Source organism: Suricata suricatta, chromosome 17 (genome assembly GCF_006229205.1).
Source record: "Suricata suricatta isolate VVHF042 chromosome 17, meerkat_22Aug2017_6uvM2_HiC, whole genome shotgun sequence".
NCBI classification, from domain to species: domain Eukaryota; kingdom Metazoa; phylum Chordata; class Mammalia; order Carnivora; family Herpestidae; genus Suricata; species Suricata suricatta.
The window spans coordinates 13014512-13023932 of NC_043716.1; the positions used below are offsets into that span (position 1 = coordinate 13014512).

General features: G+C 51.4%; 1 long non-coding RNA gene across 1 annotated transcript; it reads left to right on the plus strand.

Annotated features, from left to right (window-relative positions):
- The first annotated feature begins 9 nt into the window (after positions 1-9).
- LOC115282922 lies at positions 10-3287 on the plus strand. The gene is made up of 2 exons (XR_003904803.1): positions 10-171; positions 494-3287. It is a non-coding gene; the product is annotated as an uncharacterized LOC115282922 (long non-coding RNA).
- The last annotated feature ends 6134 nt before the right edge of the window (positions 3288-9421 follow it).

The following is a 9421-nucleotide window of genomic DNA, read 5'->3' on the forward strand; positions in this document are numbered from 1 at the left end:
GGCCGGCCCGGGACGGGCTGGGGACGCAGCTCGGGCCGCGCAGGCGGGTCCCGGGGGCCGCGGGAGCCGGCGCTCCTCCGGGGAGCGGACGGAGGGGGCCCCAGCTTCCCTGCCCCGCCCAACCGCTCCCGCCTTTTGGACCGTCTTCCCCCCAGGGAGCTCCTCCGCGGGGTGAGAGAGCGCACCTTTCATGTGGAGAGGACTAGGTGTACGGATGCTAATCTGTTCCCCACTCTGCTGCAGGGAGGGGAGGGGGTCACGCCCTGCCCCGGGAAAGTTGACAATCGTTGGACGGGAGGGGGAAGGGTGGGCTGGCCTACAAAAGGAACGCAACGGCACTTAGCACCCCTAGGCCTCCCGGCTCCCCCCTCGGGCCTCCCCCAGCCCCGCACGGCTGCCCTGCCCGCCAAGCCTTCCTTCGAGGGGAGGTTCGGGCTAGAGGCTATCGGCTGGACCTCTGATGTCGCTTCTCCTACCCATACCCCGCTGATAGGTCCTTACCGGTGAGCACCCAACTCTTTAAAGGCATTTCCTGCCAGAGCCCCTGGTAGGGAAAGTGTGACTGATGGAAGTTTGAACTTCTGGAAGGTAGCGCCCATAGACCCTTGGAGAGGAGTACAGAACGGGTTTGGTGGCAGAATCTGGTCTAGACTGTCTCCAGTTCAGTCCTTCCCCAGGATTCTCATCTAATAGTTAGACCCGGAGCTGCGCTACGGAAGCGAGGGGGACACTCCGGAGTCCGCTGTTGGCGTCAGGCAAGTGGAAGGAAGGGCACAAACGGCCGTCCCCTTCCGGATGTAGCTGGGAAACTGAAGGCTGCCTTGGGAGCTTTCCTAGTCCTGTTTATTGGTGCTAATTTTGCCCAGCTGCACCCAGAGCCGGGAAGAAGGGCCAGGTTCTTGGAAGTGGCCGTTGTTGGAAGAGGTTTGAGTTTGCTGAGGGGAGAAGGTAGGAGCACAGGCTGGTCCCCTCTAGGGATGTCCCCAATCCTACCAGAACTGACAGTGGCTCAATGTAACCCTTCTATCTAGGATGGGGAGTGGTGAGATGGCAAGTGAGACACCCCACATCCTAACTACTTTCCCTTCAGTTCTCCTCTCCTGACCAAAGGCAGGAAGTGCAGTTCTTGGTGCAGTGTGGCCCCCACCCCATGTTCTAGAAAGACACCCCCCTAGAGCCCTCTTCCCCATGCCATGCCTCCTCTGATGGTCCTAAGTGCCTGTGAGGTCTTCCAGGGGCTGCTGAGGGAGGCTGCGGGGCAGGGAGAGGCCCTTACCTCACTCAAAAGTAGCGCATCCTGGGAGCTCCTGCCCTGGCTGAGGCCGAGTGTTCTGTGTGTCACCCAGGACCTGGGAGTCCAGCCGAGCCAATCTCCAGGGGTGGTGAGCCCTTCTTCCATCACGGTCCCTGTGATGAACAGGGGGAACCCCCAATCCTGTCCTCTTTCACTATGTTAGAAGGAGTGGGAAATCCGCAAGAAGCAAAACCAGTGAGCACACTCTCGGCCCACAAACGTGCCGGCCGTTCCCAGCTGCTTGCACTCTGGACTGCTGAGACCACTGAGCAATAACCAGGCCTGGTCCAGGCGTCCAGCCCCTGGGAGGCGGATGCCCAAGGTGTGGATGCCTTTGGGACAGACAGGACAGACAATGCTCTCTCTCGCTCAGTTGAGCTTGGGCTACCGTGGTGGCCTGGGGTCCTCGCTCTGCCCTGGCCTCTTACCCTCCTCTCCTGCCCCGTGGTTGTGCCTCTGCCCTCCAGGTCTCCCCTCAAGTGTGTGTGACTCACTGTACCCCCCTGGTCCTCTTGCCTCCCTTTCAGAGGTGTGTGAGGAAGCCTCTCTCTTCTCTTAGCTGCACTTTCCTGAAGGGGCCCAAAGGACTGTGGGAAGGTGTCTTTCTAAAGCAACCAGCCTAGACCCTGAGCTTCCACAACCACACTTTTGGGGTAAACAGGGTGACTTTGTTATGTTGATTCTTCTACAGAGATGGTGACGAACTTTAGCCACCCCTCCCCCCACCTACTAAAAGCCATAGCTATGCCCGCCTGGCCTCCCCCAGCTCTATAGCAATAGCCCTTCTCTCCCTTCCCTCCTGGGTACCCAGGGTGTCTAGCCAGGGGGCCTCCACCACACTCCTCCCCCAGGCAGCCTCCAGGTCTGTCTGCCTCTCCCTAAGTGACCCCATCAGCACCTCCAAATTCCTATCCCTCTTCTAGCAACCAGAGATAATGACAATTGTTTGTGGGGTGCTTGGAGGTCCCCCAGATGAAAGGTCCTAAGGCCTGGGGTGGCTGACTTGCTGACTCTCACCTGAAGAGTTGAGGGTCTGGGAAAGGAAATAGCCAACCCTCTTCCTCCACTTAGCAAGCTGGGGGAGGGCTTGAGAACTGAGGCAGATGGAGGGTTCCAATTTTAACAAATTCCTCTTCCTCTTTCTTCTAGAAATAATGGACTAAAGCCTTCCCTCTATCCACCTGCCCGTGGGTTTGGAACAGAACTGTCAGTGCAGCAGAATGGGACTGTAGCCTGCCCTTGACCTAGAAGCCCAAAAATCTTTAGCCTCCAGCTCTCTCCCTCTCCTAGCCTGGGGGACCCACCCTGCCAAAGGAAAGACCTCCTCCCATAAGCCCCTGGAATGTATGGGTGACTAGAAGGGAAAGGACTGCGTCTACCACCTGCTCTTCCCCTCTGCTCCGCAGCACGAATCCCCACTGAGGGAGGGGCATGTTGACAAGAATACTCAGGGGCCCCACAGTGGAGTTCCAGCCACACCCCAAGTGTGGATAGACCCAGGAAGGAGAGCTGCAAGTGGGGACCCCTCTCTGTTCTGGAAGCCAGCAAGGGACCAGTGGGCAATGCAGCATGAGGCTCTATACCCCTGCCCCTGCATATCCTACCCAAGGTGGCCTGCAGTTTGGGGGACCACTCCCGGGCTGAAATGGGGTTGCCCTTCCCCAAACCAGCAGCAGAATAGAGGTCTCCCCATGGAGAAGAAGGAGGCCAGGGGGGTGTGGAGCAGCATCTCCTTAGTGCGGAGAGCTGGATATCTCTACGCACCCTCTCCCTGAGGTGCCAGCCTTGAATAGGGGACATTCAGGGCTTCCAAACCACCTGGCAGGAGCCCCCTTGGTGGGGCAGAGGGGTCCTGCTCCAAATTCTCTGTTGGCTGCGCTTTTTAAATCCAATGCTTTTTCAGAGTGTATTCACTCACCTACAGAAATAGAGCCCTGTGCTTTAGGGGTGACTGTCATATGCCTTATTCTTAATAAAATATCTGAAAAACACACACGTCAGACCTCTTCTCTGTGGGCGCCTGTATTCCTGCAGGTGTGGAAGAAGATGTGGAGGACATTTGGGAGTCTGCCTGTGGGCTGGGTGAAGACTGGGAGCTGACACTCTGGGGTCTTCTCATTGGATATTCCTCACAAGGCATAAGGCTCTCATCTGAGCTGTCCCAATGCTCGGGCTAGCCCTGTCCCTTTCCCCATGGCACCCCAAACTGAACGAACAAATGATACCTTAGATCTGAAGCTCCTGACTGGCATTGGGAGAGAGAGACTGGAAGGGCTCCAGGCCTGGAAATGCCCAATGTCTCAGCCGAGAAGAATCCTGTAGTTCGGGCATCGTGGCCATGCTTGCTCCCCTTTCCTGACACCCACAACCATCTGATCCAGCTGCAAGAAACCCAGCATCCAGAGATAAGCCCTATTCTTATCCTCCACTAACGAGAGGGTTATCCTGAGACTGCAGTTTGGGAGTCCAGCACACCCAGCACCCAGCACGGGTTTTAAGCCTGTACATTTTAGTATGGGTCTACGTTGTGGACAGCTCCAGGAGAAAAAGTAGCAGTTCTGCATTCATAGGATTGGGGGGAAATACTGATTGGCCTGCAGCCCTTCTGATCATAGGACCCATTTGGGGAACTGTCTTCCTTTTGGGGAACTGCCTTCAACCATCTCAGATCCCTGTGTTGGGGAGGGGGCTGCTGACTCTACCCATATGACCCAGGTAAAGTAAGTCACACTGATTGGGTTGGAGATAGGCTTGTGACTCAGTATGAGCCAACGAGACTCAATCTCAGAACTTCCGCTGGAGCCGGTCATTCAACCCACCAAGTTAGATGCTAGGGATCCATCAGTGAACAAAACAGAACTATTGAGAAATAGAAACTTTTGTGTGGCTAAATGGCAGAATATCAGCCTCGAGGGCTGTCAGGCTGTTTGCCATCACAAAAGATAGGGGTGCCTGAATATGAAGCTATCATACCAGAAGCAGAAGCAGGAGAGATGGAGACAGTTCCTGATAATTAAGCTGCTGGATCTAGCTATGCCTTGATCCCATATACTCCTGCTCCTTTCAGTTATATGGACCAATAAACCTCCTCCTCCTCTACTTTTTTTTTTCCTCCCATATTTTTGTTTTTAAGTAGTCAGCATTAATTTGTGCATTTTTAACTTTATTTTTTTAGCTATTTTTTAAAAAAATATTTGTTTATTTTGGGGAGAGTGCAAGCAGGGGAGGGGCAGAGAAGGGAAACAATGAATCTTAAGGCGGCTCTGTGCTGACAGGCTGACAGCAGTGAGACCAACATGGGGCTCAAGTGCATGAAACCCAAGACCATGACCTGAGCCTAAGTCAGATCCTCAACCACCCACAACCAACTGAGCCACCCCCTAGTCAGTTGTAGACTTAGAGGAAAGTTGCAAATATAATACAGAACTCTTGTATACCCTTTACCCAGCTTCCCCTAATATGAACATTTTACTTTGTCATAGAACAATTAAAACCAAGAAATTGACATTGGTACATGATTACTTAGACCACAGACCTGGAGCGCCTGGGTGGCTCAGTCGGTTTAGCATCCAGCTTCAGCTCAGGTCATGATCTCACAGCTCGTGGGTTCGAGCCCCGCATCGGGCTTTGTGCTGACAGCTAGCTCAGAGTCTGGAGCCTGTCTTCAGATTCTGTATCTCCCTCTCTCTGACCCTCCCCTGCCCTGCTCGTGCTGTCTCTCTCTGTCTCTCAAAAATAAATAAAATTAAAATTAAAACACATAAAAAAAAAGAAAAAAGACCGCAGACCTTAAGAGAGCCTGAGTGGCTCAGTTGGTCGAGCATCTGACTTTGGCTGGAGTGAAGGTCTCGTGGCTCATGGGTTAGAGCCCCCAGTTGGGCTCTTTACTGACAGCTCGGATTCTGTGTCTTCCTCTCTTTCTGTCCCTCCCTCACTTGTACTCTGTCTCTCTCTCTCAAAAATAAATAAAAACATTAAAAATTTAAAAAAACCCTGCAGACCTTATTTGAATTTCACCAGCTTTTCCACCAGTGCCCTTTTTCTATTCCAAGTATTCTTTTTTTTTTTTTAAGTTTATTTATTTACTTTGAGAGAGAGAGAGCGAGCTGGGGAGGGACAGAGAGAGAGAAAGAGAATTCCAAGCAGGCACCACACTGCCAGCATGGAGCCCAATGCAGGGCTTGAACTCACAAACTATGAGATCATGACCTCAGCCAAAATCTAGGGCGTCAGATGCTTAACTGACTGAGCCATCCAGGCGCCCCCCTGTTCCAGATGTTCTGTCCAGGATCCCATTGCATTTTATTACCTTTCCTAGTGCCCTCAATCTGTGACATACTTTTTATCTTTATTAATTTTTAAATGTTCATTTATTTTGGGGAGGGAGGGAGAGAGAGAGAGAGCGAGCGAGAGAGAGCGAGAGAGCACAAACACCAGTGGGGGAGAGGCAGAGACAGAGGGAGACACGGAATTCAAAGCAGGCTCCAGGCTCTGAGCCTGTCAGCAGGGTTTGAACTCACGAACCACAAAATCATGACTTAAGCTGATGTGTGACCCTCAACCAAATGAGTCACCCAGGTGCCCTTGTGACATGCCTTTTAAAGCCATTGTGAGTTTGGTTTTACCTCTAACTCCAAGAGTAAGAACAACAATCAGTTGGGGGTGGGGACAAGTGGGCCCCAGACAATAAATTACACTGAAAAAAGATTTGTAGGGCTCTAGGGAGGGAGTAATCGCTTCCAGCCGAGGCTAGAAAGGAGTTTCACAGAGACAGTGATATCTGAGTTTGACTGTAGACCTGGGATGGCTTCCCCATCTGGCCTATGACACTCTTCCCAGGGAAGTTGGCATCAGGAAGAGATAAATGACTTACTCCAGGTAAGTAAAGAAGTAACAGTGAAGGAGTCAGGGATGGAGCTAGACTTGAAGTCACATGTACTGATTCCTTTTTAGTGTGTCCAGATGGAGCAGGCAGGTGGGCCTGGGCTGCCCCCCCCCCCAGTCCCTTGCTCCAGCCTCTGGGGATCAGGTTTGAACCCAGGATGGGCTAGAACCAGACCTGTAGCAGTTCCCATTCTGAGAGGTATGGCCCAGGGGTCTGCTTGCCTGGTGACTTTTACGATAGGGAAAGCCCAGCCCTAGATAAACATTTGCCCAGGACTCTGGAGTCCTGTGTTCAATTTGAGAAAAAGGAGAGAAGGAGAAGAGAGAGAAGGAATTGCCCAGAGAATCCCCTCACAAGCCTCTGGGGGATCTCGGCTGACCCCAGCCTAGAGACGTAGTACAGAGTAGAGATGTGCAATGTCAGCACCAGGTAACCCAGAGTATGTGTACGCAACCCCCCTCATTTTACAGATGGAAGACTGAGGCCCAGGGCATCTCTATGGCTGTTGTCCCCTCCCTTTGCCAGTTTCGCCCACACAGGTGTGGGGTGGAAGGAGGTGGAGTATTTCCTTCCTTACGGGTCACCGGAGTCAAGCCAGTGAGGTAGGGGTCTCCCTCCTGCAATGCAGGAGTTTGGCATCCTGCTCACCTCTCCAGCCCCTTGGCAACTCTGAAAAAGAGAAAGGAAATAGGAATGCCCAGCCGAGGGTGGATCCATCATAACACTAATTAGGGCGCTGGGAGGCTCTAGGCAAGCTAATTATGCAGGCCAGGTCTCAACCTTGATAAACCTCCCTTCATACTTAGCATCTTTACTCAGGAGCCCTAAAGATGGAGAAACAGATGCTCAGGAGTGTCACCCAGGCAGTCCTGGGATGGGGACTATGTAACAGAAGCCTGCTAGGGAAAGGGGCAGGGGGTCCACGGAAGCTAAGTTGCACATTCTAAGGCCGCTGGGACTGGTTAGTCACTAGGCCCATGGACACGCTGGTCACTAGCACCCTGCTGACCAGTAGGCACTCAGCTCCTGACCACCGAGAGGACAGGAGAGGAAGGCCAGGGCAGGGGACAGGCTGGTACATCTATCTTCCAAGGCTTAGCCTGGGTCTCAGCCAGGTATCGTGGAAATGATCTGAAGCTCTGGACACAGAAGTCAGAGTACACAGTTGGCAAAAGGGATATCTGCAAGGAAAACCCACATATTATAAACAATGATGGGTGGGTGGTCAAAGGCGAGCCCGTGGGTTGCTAGCAACATGGGTGTTCAGCATCCTGTGGAGCCCTCCCAAAGGACTTGGGACTCTCTACACCTGACTCATTCAACCAGCACTGAGCACCCACACTGCACCAGGCTTTGGGAAGATGCTGGAGATGCCCACATAAATAAGGCACAGTCTTGCTTTTCAGAAGTTTCTCAGTCTAGGGGCGCCTGAGTGGCTCAGTTGGTTGAGTGTCGGACTTCAGCTCAGGGCGTGATCTCGAGGTTTATAAATTTGAGCCCCACATCATGCCGACAGCTCAGAGCCCGGAGCCTGCTTCAGATTCTGCGTCTCCCTCTCTCTCAGCCTCTCCCCCACTCGTGCTCTATTTCTCTCTCTCTCTCTCAAACATAAATAAAACAGTAAAAAAAAAAAAAAAAAGAAGTCCCCCAGTTTAGAGGCTGGATGCCTCACCCGAGAACTAGACATGCCAGCTTGGCCAAGACAGTCTCAGTTTACACTGGTTATCCCAATGCCATTATCAATAGTGTCCACTCTCACTCTCAAAAGTGTCCTGGTTTAGAGGATAGATTATACAGTCACCTTAACCACAGCATTAGTATAGGCACTGGTGGAAACAGTTGCAGAAAGTGGTGGGAGTAGTTGCTGTAAAGACCATAATGAAGAGGGGCGCCTGGGAGGCTCACTTGTTTAAGCAGCCACTTCTGATTTCAGCTGTCATGTCTCACTGTTCTTAAGATCAAGCCGGAGGTCCATCCAGCCTGGAGACTGGAGACCTACAATGCTATCAGCAGGGAGCCCATTTGCAATTCTCTCTCTCCCTGTCTCTCTGCCCCTCCTCCCTCAGAATAAGTAAATATATATATATTTTTTAAAGACTATTATGAGGGCACCTGGGTGGCTCAGTTGGCTAAGTGTCTGACTTTGGCTCAGGTCATGATCTCATGGTTTGTGAGTTCAAGCCCCGCATCAGGCTCTGTGCTGGCAGTATGGAGCCTACTTGGGATTCTCTCTCAAAAATAAATAGACATTAAAAAATTAAAAAAAAAAAGACTGATGAAGAGACATTGGTGGAGGCAGCTTGAAAGCAAGAAACTGCTTAATATGTTATTGGAGGTCAGACCACCAGACTACAGAGAAAATGGCCAGACGATGATACTTTTTGTGTGTATCTGTTTTCCTGTCATCAGGCCTTCTGCACCTAGGATTAATATTGAGCTATGTTTCTGGTTGTGAGTAATGTTAGCAACATGGAAGGGGCTTCCACTTGCAGCTACTCTGGACTAGGGACAGTTCTCTACATTCCTTGAGTTTCATGGATACAAAGTATCCATCAGCTGGGAGACTGGTTAAAAGAATACAATCCAGCCATAAAATGGAATGAGAAGGCTCTTTGTGTACAGATATAGAACAATCTCCAGAATGTATTGCTAAGTAAAAAAAAAAAAAATAGTGTAACGAATAGCAGTACTGAGTGTTACCATTTGTGTGGCTCTGGGCCATATGCAAGCTCCAGGTTCTGAGTTGTCAGCACAGAGCCCAATCCTGGGCTCAAACTCATGAACGGTGAGATCATGACTTGAGCAGAAGGATACGTAACCACCCAGGGGCCCCGGGTCTGATCATTTCTGATCTTCCCGCAGCACGAGCTTTCGCAAACTGTGCTAGAAAGACGGAGTGAATCACAAGTATTTTACACTACCTAAAGTGTTTTGATGACCACTATCTCCTCACAACAGTTGGGTGAGAGGCTAGACAGATGGGTGTTTTTATTTGACAAATGAAGCTCTGGAGATTTAGTGGGGTGAAAAGTCAAGTGCTGTACTCAAGGTTACAAAAAGGGGCAAGGTAGAGATTGCAGGATGTGGATTTCCAATCGAATGAAGCAGTAGGTTCATTCACCTTCCCGACTGTTGGCTTTCCTTGTACACCCAGTAGTCGGGTCTTGCTTTTATTTCCAGGCTTCTTGTGCAATGATCCAAACTTACCTGCCCCTAGTCTAGTTCAGCGGCCCCCTATACCC